The sequence below is a fragment of the Dermacentor silvarum genome, chromosome 3 (genome assembly GCF_013339745.2).
Source record: "Dermacentor silvarum isolate Dsil-2018 chromosome 3, BIME_Dsil_1.4, whole genome shotgun sequence".
Lineage (NCBI taxonomy): Eukaryota > Metazoa > Arthropoda > Arachnida > Ixodida > Ixodidae > Dermacentor > Dermacentor silvarum.
The window spans coordinates 70,700,892-70,711,976 of record NC_051156.1 but is presented as its reverse complement, the minus strand read 5'-3'; the positions used below and the strand labels follow the sequence as shown (position 1 = coordinate 70,711,976).

Genomic DNA, 11,085 nt, shown 5'->3' with positions numbered 1-11,085 from the left:
GATAGCGAGCGTCGGCGTGGAGAAGGTGAGCGGCGGATATTGGGCGTTGGGCGGAACGTCGGTGACGATGCCGAAGGGTCGTCGTAATATGGGCGGGGAGGACCGACCATGCGACTTGGCGCATATGTTGTAGCGCTAGGTGACTTCACGCGATTACAGTAGCCTGCGAGGTGACCGGCGTAGCCGCACGCAAAACAGATAGGCCGGTTGTCGGATGTACGCCACCGATTCGCTGTGGTGGGCCCCGTCCATGTAGGACGACGCGTTGTGTGGGGCGGCTGGTGATATGGTTGCATGGCGGGCTGTGGTCGGGGCACAGTCAAGACGTCGGCGTATGTGAGAGGCCCACCCTGACAGAAGGGGTGGGGCCTGGCGACGACTTCCGCGTAGCTGAGTGGTGCAGCCGGAGGGATCTGTTGGGGCCTGGCGGCGACTTCAGCGTAGTGGAGAGGTGCGGCCGCAGGAACATGCTGATGGCGCTCAGGCAAAAGCTGGTTGAGTTCGTGCGCGATGGTGCGGGAGAGCGGGGGCTCAAAACTTGACGTTGGCTTGACGTTGGTGGCGGTTGTGCAAAGGCCATCAAGGAGAGCTGGCATGCAATTTCCTCGCGCACGAAAGCCTTCATTTCTGCCATCAACGCCGACTGATCAGAAATGGCCGTCAAGCCAGCGAGGTGTTCGTCGCGCGATGATGGGCGACGGGTCAATGACCGCTGCCTGCGTAGCTCCTCGTAACTTTGGCACAGTGTAATTATATCGGCCACAGTGCGAGGGTTTTTGGCAAGGAGCATGTTGAAGGCATCGCCTTCTATGCCTTTCATAACATTCGTGATCTTATCAGACTCCGACATGGTCGCGTTGACTTTCCTGCATAAGTCCAGGATGTCTTCGATATAACTTGTGAAGGATTCGCCTACTTGCTGAGCTCGTTCCCGCAAACGCTGTTCGGCGCGCAGCTCACGAACAGCAGCGCAACCAAAAACCTTGACAAAAGATGTCTTGAAGTCCGACCACGTCAGAAAATCCGTTTCATGGTTGTTGCACCATAAGCTGGCCACATCCGCGAGGTAGAATAGCACGTTGCTGAGCTTAGCGGCTTCGTCCCACTTATTGTGGGTGCTTAGCCGCTCGGAGGTCGTAAGCCAATCCTCAACGTCGGTGTCATCCGCGCCTGTGAAGATAGCAGGGTCCCTGTGGCGCGGCACACCAGAGCACGGTGCCGGTGCAGGGGGAGGTACTTGCTGGGAGGCTTCTTCAGGCATGGTCGGCGGTACGGTGCGGGATCAAAGTTCCAGGTTGCACGTTTTGAGGGCGCAGCACGCTCCACCAATTGTAAGGGGTTTTTTAGAGATTGGAGCAGCGAAGCGTCGACAGCCAAACGAGACACGGCTTTCAAGCACGAGCGCCGTTGCGAGCCAAAGCGCTGGACCCACTAGCGTCTGGGTAGACTAGAGCTGGACCCATTAGCGTCTCTCTTCGCTACATAAAGAAGAGAATGAAAGGGATTTATTCTCAAGGCATAAATACATGTCATATGCAATTATGAACACCATTTGAGCGGTCCGAACGCAAATACCAGCGCGCAAAGTAGTACGAATGACCCTGCCGAGCAGTATCGCCAGCAGTTACCAACGGCGAGACCAATCCACTTCTATCGCAGCGCTGCCACAGTATTTTCCACGTCAGGCGCCTAACTGCATAGCATGCGCCGCCCCAGCCGCTCGTCCCGCTCAAGGGTATTCTAGTACACTCTAGCTAAAGCGCAGCCACGCCCGGTCGTGAGCGCAGTGCATGGATGGAGTCAATGGAGAAAGAAAGCTTCTCGTTCCTCCATGGTGCAGCGTAATGCGCTGCTGCTAGGCGACCGGTTGAAAACATGCGTGTACTCATGGATGGACGCAGTGCCATACTTCAGCCACGTGACGAATTATCTAATCTAACCAGTCATTGTTTTACCAATTCGCTTTTGAAGAATCAGCAAGCCGCGAACGCGCTTACACCGCACTGATAGCATTAATTGCATTGATTTAGGTAAGAAATACAATGGCATCCTTTGGGTGAAGGAGACTTCGATTTTTCTGTACTTTTACATTATGTTCAAACAGCGCAAAATACGAAGGAAGAAGAAAAGTGAAGTACATAGGAGTAGCACTGCTATCTTCCAGCTGCGCCGAGGCGACAACTTTTTCAGAGTTACATGCACACTACCATTACATGCACACCACCAGAAAGTCCTTGCCTTGCCCGGGCCCGCGTCAAAATACCCGAGCCTGGCCCGGGCCCGGGTCAAAAAATGTCACAGTTTCGCCCTAAGGGCGAAGCAATGAATGCGATAGCAACACAGCAATGTCATACGAAGTAAGGTGAGCGGCTTTGGTAGCAATATGAATTGTAGTAAACATGAGCTGATTAAGTAAGCAGGTGTGCTGCGGCGTAAGTAGACCGACATGAAGAGAGACTCGATGACCACGAGAAGGCGCGTGTGAAACGGTGGTGTTGATGAGAAGCGCTGCCCGTGGGCAGCGCGTGCGAAGGGACACACCTGTAGCGCTGCACTGCCGATCCGGGCAGCATTGCATGTGTAGCGTGCGTTGGAAAATGTGGCCCGACTATTACTAACTGTGGTGTGAGCGCGCACAAACAAACATGAATAGATCACACTGAATGACTGCAGACAACGACTGTCAAAACGCTGGCAGCAAGCGCCGCAGCGGGCGACGGTACGTGCGGTCTATCGCTTCAACGGAAACTGAGCGGCGAATGCACAGCGCATAAATGTCAGAGCCGTGTGGAGATAAGAGACGGTGCGAGCGAGCGACGAGCGCGGTTGGTGGCAGAGTAGAAATGCGCCCCCCCCGCCCCCGCTCCCTCCGGCGCTCGCTTCCCGCTTCCTTGCTTGCGCGTGGAAGATTGAGTGCGTTCGCTCTCCGTGACAGCGTGCGTCCCCGCACGCTTCCGCTCGGGCATACGGCGCGCGCCGAAGATTTTATCTATACAGAACCTCACGGCGACGGCAACGTCGACGGCGACGGCAGAAATCCGATGGAAGTGTCCATATAATTGCTGTCGCAATAAAAACACATTGCGTGCCCGAGCCCTTGAAAAAGCTGCCCGACCCGGCCCACGGGCCGTGCCGGGCTCGGGCTTTTGGGTAAGCCCGAGCCCGTGCTGTGCTCTAATCCAGTGTAGATAGTTGGCCTCGCTGGCACGTGCAGGCTTGCGTCGATTGGAAACGTCATGACGACATATACAGGGCTCGCTGCTTCATCGTTCCCCGTCGGCATGAGCAACAGGCCTATGACCAACTGCACGAAGAACCCAAGTAATGCAAAATGTTGCGGTAACGTTCTGTAAATGTGCACAAATGTCGGTGCATAACCTTGCCTACATGCTGCTAATGTCCGCTTTTTTGATCGCCAGACAACGTTGGGCCGTAACGTTGTGGCACCATTGAGCAGCACATTCACGACGTTGACATAACGTTAACGGAACTTCCTGCCAACATAATCCTGATGTTGCTTTATGTCACTTGAGCTTTCAGGCAACGTACGCATGTGGCTTTCAAGCAACACTAAAATGACATTGCAGATCCAAAATAAAAAAAGATGGCTGACTAATGGAGTAGCACACGAGTAATAAGGATTATAAACAGGGATAAGGTGCCTCAGAAAGACTGGCCAACATTTAGATAGGAGGACCTATCTTCGTCAAAAGCGGCCTCGTCATCCTCAGCGGGTTAGTTTTAAAGGGTTAGTGGAGGGACGTCACGTCGATGACGGCTGTGGCTGGCTGTAAAGGGAGAGACTGAAAAGAAGATGAGCGCTGGCGCTTGACTGACTAGGCGCGGTTTCTAAGACGACGGGACAAGAGCGAGAGAGCGAGAAAGTGGCAAAAAAAGAAACAAAAGAAAAAAAGAGAAAGAAAACGAAAAAGAAAACGTCAGAGGTGGTTGGGGGAGCGAGAGGCGAGTGAGCGTTCGGAGGTGTCGTGGTCGGCGTGCGTTTGGGGTCCCTGAAGAGCCGGTCAGTGTGCAAGTGACAATACCATTGCAGAATATTTATAGACATACATAACAGCAGTGCTGTTAGCATGGCATGGCTGACAGTACCGCAAACCCTTAAATTTATATTTGCTTGACAGATTATGCATTCTAGTTGTTTTGCATGTTGCATATGCATGAAAATGTAAAACAAGAATTGGTGAAAAACAGTATTCTTTTACATGTATATCTTGTGTATCTTACCAAGATATCTGTGTATCTTACCTTGTGGCCCTAAGATACACAAGATATATACGTAAAGAATGCTGTTTTCACCAATTCTTCTTTACATTTTTCTGCATATGCAACATGAAAACTACTAGAATGCATAATCTGTCAAAAAATATAAATTTAAGGGTTTGCGGTGCTGTCAGCTGTATCATGCTGACAGCACTGCTGTACGGGCAGCTGATTTGTCTTGCACTATATAAAGTGCCAACTCGCCCTAATCCAGAATCTTTAAAGTGTTTCACATGGTGGTTTGCCTGACTTGTCTTGCTGTTGTCGATAGCACAGTAAATAGATGCTGACTGCAAGTAAAAGTGCATAATGCAAAACTACAAAGTGGTTCATAAGAACCCTTTTTTATTTTGGCTATAACAGCATGCACGTCCAGTGTGCAGAGCTTCTCGTATAAAGGTTCTCACAGCAGGAAAGTAAAAATCTTCCACAAACGTTCATTTTCCTTAAACATATCATTTAAGCTTAGGCCACAGAAAAAATCTGTTTCTTTGCTTCCGACTTACTGCTCTAAAAATCTTGTGTCGGTCGCTGCATATGCTTTCAAGAAATTGCATAATAGCCAACATCAGCTGCTAAGAACAAACGCTAGTATGTAGGAATTGTTTGTGCAGGAGGAATATGTGGTGGTTGAATATGCACCCATGAATGTGCATTGGTTCACCTTAAATAATAGTGAATATGTCATAACCAAACCTGGTTATAATGTCAAACCATGCATTCATTTCCCGTCTGCTTACATCATACTGGCAAACAAATAATGACACTTAGATAACAGTAACTTAGAAAAACAAGGTGAACAGCACTGAAAACACATTTAAATATACTTTTCATTAAACATCAAGGTCTTGTATCGCATATTAAGACACTCTACTAACAGCTACAACTACAACACAATATATGTTGCCTTCCCATTTAGGTCAGACTTCGAAATTTTATGTTTTGTCGAGTTCCCTTTCAATGGCAGAACACAATTTATACTTCTTAATAACAGCACAAATATTGTCCTTCTTCATTTTGTAATGTACAAAAACACAGCACAGTACCACTGCGGTTGGATACTATGTCCTGCCAAGCATCCAGCCGGTCTTTTTGCTTAAGCTTGCAGACATGGCAGCAAGTGTGAAGTAGTCAACACAGCCCAGGGGGTAGAGTAACAAAGTCATCCAAGCACTGACGGCCAGCCTTCACTTTTGCAGAGGATGGTCAGCAGCATAACCGATGCACACATGCTTCCCTCGGTAGCTTCACTTGCATCCAGAGACCTCACTGGTTTCCAAGTCAATAATGCGGTAACCTGCAGTGACATGAATTTTATCAAACTATGAAGTGCCACCTGAAAAACTGAAGTAAGCCATGTTTACTGTGAAAACAGGCTATGAAAATGCTTACAAACAACTTGAGCTTCACATAACTGTGAAACCAACAATAGTGACCTCACGCAGAATAATGCAAAACATTAAAAGCAAATTTCAGTAAAACCTAACCATTATAGCCATAAGTTTGGACACAAGAGCAAGGAAAGCACAATAAACAATACCCACAACTTCCTTTATTGCACTAAGCAGTTAAGACGTTGGTATCAATATATTCCTTTAACACAAAGCTTCCTTGCAATGCCACGCCTGCTTGTTACATCCAGTTCAGTCTTGGAAGAGAACAATAATTAACAAATGAAGTGAATGCTCTACCACGGTACCAAAACCACATTTCATTCGTGATGAAAGAAAGTTCCAATGAGTGAGTCATAAATTTGACTTGTTGGCCCAACATATTGGTGAATTGCAGCACAGATATTGACGACAGAAAAGACGAGACAATAGAGGTGTTCTAACTTCCAACAAAAAGCTTTATTTTTAGCGACCCATGTTTATAGCCGCCACTCATCACATTGCACAAGCGTAATTCACACCCTTAGGAAGGTCAACTCCGTGTCTGATAAGTGTACAGATGCTGACACACGCAGAGCCAAGTCGCGTAGTCTTTTCAGCCTCAATAATTTCATGTGTTAATTATCAGTGCTTCTGCTGACAACAGTACACCGATCAAACAATGGTTCAAAGGCACACGAACTGCAACATGCAAGCCAACTGTCACACACGTTTTTCTTGACATTGTATGAGTGTTCTCACAGCCGGTCATTGGTGCAGCGTCCTGTTTGACCTATGTACTGTTTACGACAAGAGGGGTACACTAAACGATGATGCTAATCTAGGTGACGAACGGACTTTTGTGCTTTTTGTTACACTTGTGTGCGGCGCTGCGACATTTCCTTTGACTGCAAAACTTTATAAGCTTCTGAGGTGCAGAGAGGACAACTTCAGCTTTGGAACGATGAGCAGTTTTCATGATACTGCAGCTTATGAATGTATGGTATGACAGCCACACTATGTCTGTCAGATGCAGTAACCACAAGGCAACCACTCGGCGCATGCGCTTTTCAGAATAGAGGTCATGTGGTCACTGCATCTGACAGACATAAAAACGGGCCGTCATACCCTACATTCATAAGCTCTCACAGTATCAAGAAAATTGCATATCATTCTAAAGTTGTGTAATCAAAGGCAATGTCGCAGCACGCCACAAATATGTAACAAAAACACCAAATTCCGTTCGTCCCCTGTTTTAGCAACGTGGTTTATTGTATCCCTCTTTCTTGTGGTAAACAGTACATAGGTCAAATGGGACGCTGTATCAATGACCGGCTGAGAGAACACTCATACAATGTCAAGAAATACGCGCGTGACGGTCGGCTTAAATGTCATTGCAGTTCGTGTGACTCTGAACCGTCGTTTGCTCAGTGTACTGTTTCCAACAGAAGCGGTGATCAACTAACACGTGAAATAATTGAGCCGGAAAAGATTTCGCGACTTGGCTGTGTGTATCAGCACACCATCTGTATACTTGTCAGACAAACAGTTAACTTTCTTCCTAAGGGTGCGAATTGCGCATGTGCAATGTGGTGACTGGACGCTATAAACATGGGTCGGGGAAAATAACGCTTTTTGTTAATGTTGCCGCATGCCAGTGGTCTTGACTCTTCTGTCGCTGCCTTGATCTGCACTGCAAGACACCGAGAAATTTGTACGCGCATAGAAACTACTGGCTTGAAAGACTATATAGGAAAATGGGGTAAATATAGGAGAAAGTTAGAAATCACAAAAATGGTCAATCCATGCCTTGTGTATGAAGTCCCAGACGGAATGTGCTGGTCTGGGCTGGTTGGTACATCATTAGGACGGGAACAAATAGCGCTAGGACGGGACGAAGTGAATACGACAGACAAGGAGTGAAGTGTCACGTGGAATGTAGTGTCGAAGTAGACTGTAGACGTGGACTGTAGTGTCAACTGTAGTGAAGGGCTGCAGTGTCGCGTGGGCTGTTGTTACTGGGTATTGTCCTTTTTTAAGTCCTAATGTGCAGCTTCAGGTATGTCTACACAATGTCTTTGTAGCCTGCGGAACTCCGACAATAAATGTTTTGTCATCAGTCGAGTGCCTGAGTGGCATGTCGAGCAGGTAACGTGTTGTAGCACTTGCATCTTAGTTCGGCGAGTCCTCAGCTTTGTGGACTTCCATGATATAGTTCTGTGGTTCCTCACTATAGCAGTACAAGGTGTTATGTCGTAAGCTCTTCTTTAAAAGATGCCACTTGGCAAGCCCGTACTTTATCAGAGCATAGCTGGGGCGCGCCATTGCGAAAAAAAGAACAGCAAAAGGCAGTTTTATGTAGGCTACCTTCACAAATATACAACAAAAAATGACACATATATACAGTCAACTCTCAGTAACTTGACCTAGGTTAATTTGACTTTTTACTTTCGAACGAACTGCAATGTCCAAACAATAAACCACATGTTGTTAAGGAACAAAACACACTTATTCGAATGCATAAGCACGTCACTTTGGTGAATTCAGCGTCTACAGTGTCCCCTCATGCGAGCAGCGGCTACTAAGGTTTGAAAAAGAAATTCAAAAAACAGCTGTACTGCTTCCCTTGGTATGAAGTTGTTTTAGTTTGCCTACACTTTTACTTTTCAAAACTTCCAGAACTTAAATTTTCCTTACAGTTTAACACTGAGGCAGTGTTAAACATGTAGGCGCTCGTTGATGCGTGTCGATTGAGTTGTGCTTCAAAAGCAAGCAGGAAAGCATTACAGAGCACCTCGGGTAAACAAAAATACCTGCTTTTATTCCGCCACTCTTAATTCAACCTTTCGGATCATTCAACCAACTCTTGGGGTCCTGCAAATGTCAATTAGCAGAGGCGACTGTACCTGTTACTGCGCATCAACAACACAATCGGTTGCATTTACAGTGCTACGTATGCATTAATCAACCCTCAGGATGCTATCAGATTTCGGAGGCCACACTCAGCAGAGGCAGCTACATACAATTGGCGCCTGTATACCCGAAGAGCAAAGATGAAATACTTTTTATGGTCTTTTTGAGATTACAGAATTGCGTATTTTTCATTTGTTCACCTCAAGAATAGCAATGGTAATCAGAAGAGTGGAATTTTGGAGCCGTTAATGATGCATATTTGAGTGTGGTGAAGCGCGAAAGACGGGACAGAGTGAGGCGGGACGGACAGGGACAAGAGCTACTGTCAAAGGTCAACATTTATTGGAAAAAATTTCCTGCAGCATGAGCATTACAGCAGGCCGGTGAATACTGCCCTTCATGTATCATTTAAAGAAATATAAGTTCATCAAATGTGTATTTGCCAGTGGCAGTTATTCTGAGAACCAGACAGGAATAATTGTGAATATGAATGTTAAACAATGGTAAGCACACTGTGTGCTTACACCTATGACATATTTGGCTCACTACACTTTGAATTCTTGCATGCGCAGAAGCTGCCCAAGAGTGTAGCATGAAGACAAAAAATTCGGAAATAAAACGTACAGCATAGGAAACAGCTTCAAAACAAGAAGACCAAAATAATAAGTGATAAATACAGTGTGTACTAAGCAAAATTAAAATGCAACTTGCAGCCAAGCGATTGATGCAAGAAAAAATACTTAACATCAGGACATGTTAGGTCGAGTTTTATATAAAACACGACAAGGTGCGCATAACAGCTATGAACACAAAGAAACAGCAAGTTGCATAAATATTTGACCTATTTAGTAAGCTGTGCTGAGTAATGTCGATTAACTTAGACATGAATGATACAGAGATTCTTACTTTTTGGAACGCGTACACGACATACATACCTGACCCGACCATCCAGATTACACGTTGCGCTACAGCAGGCATAGCCAAGGGGTCTGGTGGCTCCTACGTTATGTGGGCACTGTTGTGGGTCACAGCCTCGCCACTATAAAATAAGTTCTGTGTTAGCAAATAGCAGTGGCACATAGCTTTATAAAGCTCTCAAATTGTCTACACATGCATGGAGGATCTAAAAATAGTCATGAAAACAACGTTTGCATTAGTGCAGGGTGGCAACAGAGCACAAAGTAGAAGTCACGGATGAATGTCTTGATAAAGGTGACCTATTCATCACAGTAAAATTATTGACACGCAGCAGCAGCTCATAGCATAAAATGTTTGTTTACAAAACAATTCATTTTTTTCATGACTGTTTAGGCAACTGTCCCCTGTCATTTTTAGTTACGTATAAGGTATGTCAAAACATCTTGTCTTCAAAAGTTGTACTAGTAGCAAGCTGTGATTGCTTACATTTTTTTTCTCGAAAACGGTCGTAAACCGAAAACTTCGTAAGCAGAGATTATTTAGAACATCGAAGCATTTATAGGCGAGGAAACGCCATTGCAATAAGAATCGGTGAAGAGGCAAATGGGTCGTTACTATGCAACTTCAGCAGAAAAGCTGGAGATCACGCACAGCGCGCACATGATGAACACGATTATTTCCGAACGTTATATTTCTGATCGCAAGAAAACGCTTATCAAACTTTAAATTTCGCATCGAAGCAATAAACTTGCGTAACTAAGTGCTGACAACCAGCGTTCAGCAAGCATCAGCACAGGTTTCACTGCTGTCGCGGGACTTCTATTTCCTACGTTCGCGCACGCTATGCACACACGAGAAGCTCGCACAATATGCGTGTAGTTAGCCAGCACGATTACTTACCTTTTGAATGGTACGACGCGTTCGCAAAGCGCTCTCCGAGTTGCCGGTGCTGCGTCGACGATGTTACTCCCCGCATACATGCCGCTGCGTAGTGGACGAGCTGAGACACGCTAACACGCATTATTTCTTTGCGAGGTCCACCCAACTTTCCACAAAGAGAAACAAAGGGGCCGCACTCCACGGCATAAAATCGTTGGTCCACATTTACCTGGCGCGCCACGCATACGGCGAGTTTGCAGCACGATACAAGGTATCTTCAGGCACTTCTGTGCACGCTAACTGTGAACCACTTCATTACAGCAAATACAAAAACACACGATCAAGTAAACGCATCATAGCACCCCGCACATACGACCGCCATCACAGAACACGATGGATGAATGGATGGATGGATGAATGGATGAGGCTGAACCCTTTAAATCGGGCCGTGGCATACGCCAGCTAGCCATGACTATTAACATATTTTGTACTTTGTGGTGGGTGAAATTTCACCGCTGCCCTGACTTTAGCCACCAATCAGATAACCTCCATTTGGTTATTTCTACCCGCTTAAAGTCTATTTTGCCTTCACTGTCTTTAAACCCCAATTCTTTGAAAAAATCAGCCCCGTTGCTTTGCACTGTAGGGTTAAGCCCTTTACAGAAAAGTATGAGGTGTTCAGCCGTTTCCTCTTCTTCTCCACACGCACCGCACAACGTGTCTATAC

At 46.3% G+C, this 11,085-nt stretch overlaps 1 long non-coding RNA gene across 1 annotated transcript; it reads right to left on the bottom strand.

Moving 5' to 3' along the window:
• Positions 1-4,978: 4,978 nt before the first annotated feature.
• LOC125943817 (uncharacterized) lies at positions 4,979-10,725 on the bottom strand. Its single transcript, XR_007465916.1, has 3 exons — positions 10,380-10,725; positions 9,497-9,600; positions 4,979-5,575 (listed from the first exon to the last, which is right to left on the bottom strand). It is a non-coding gene; the product is annotated as an uncharacterized LOC125943817 (long non-coding RNA).
• Between the last annotated feature and the right edge of the window lie 360 nt (positions 10,726-11,085).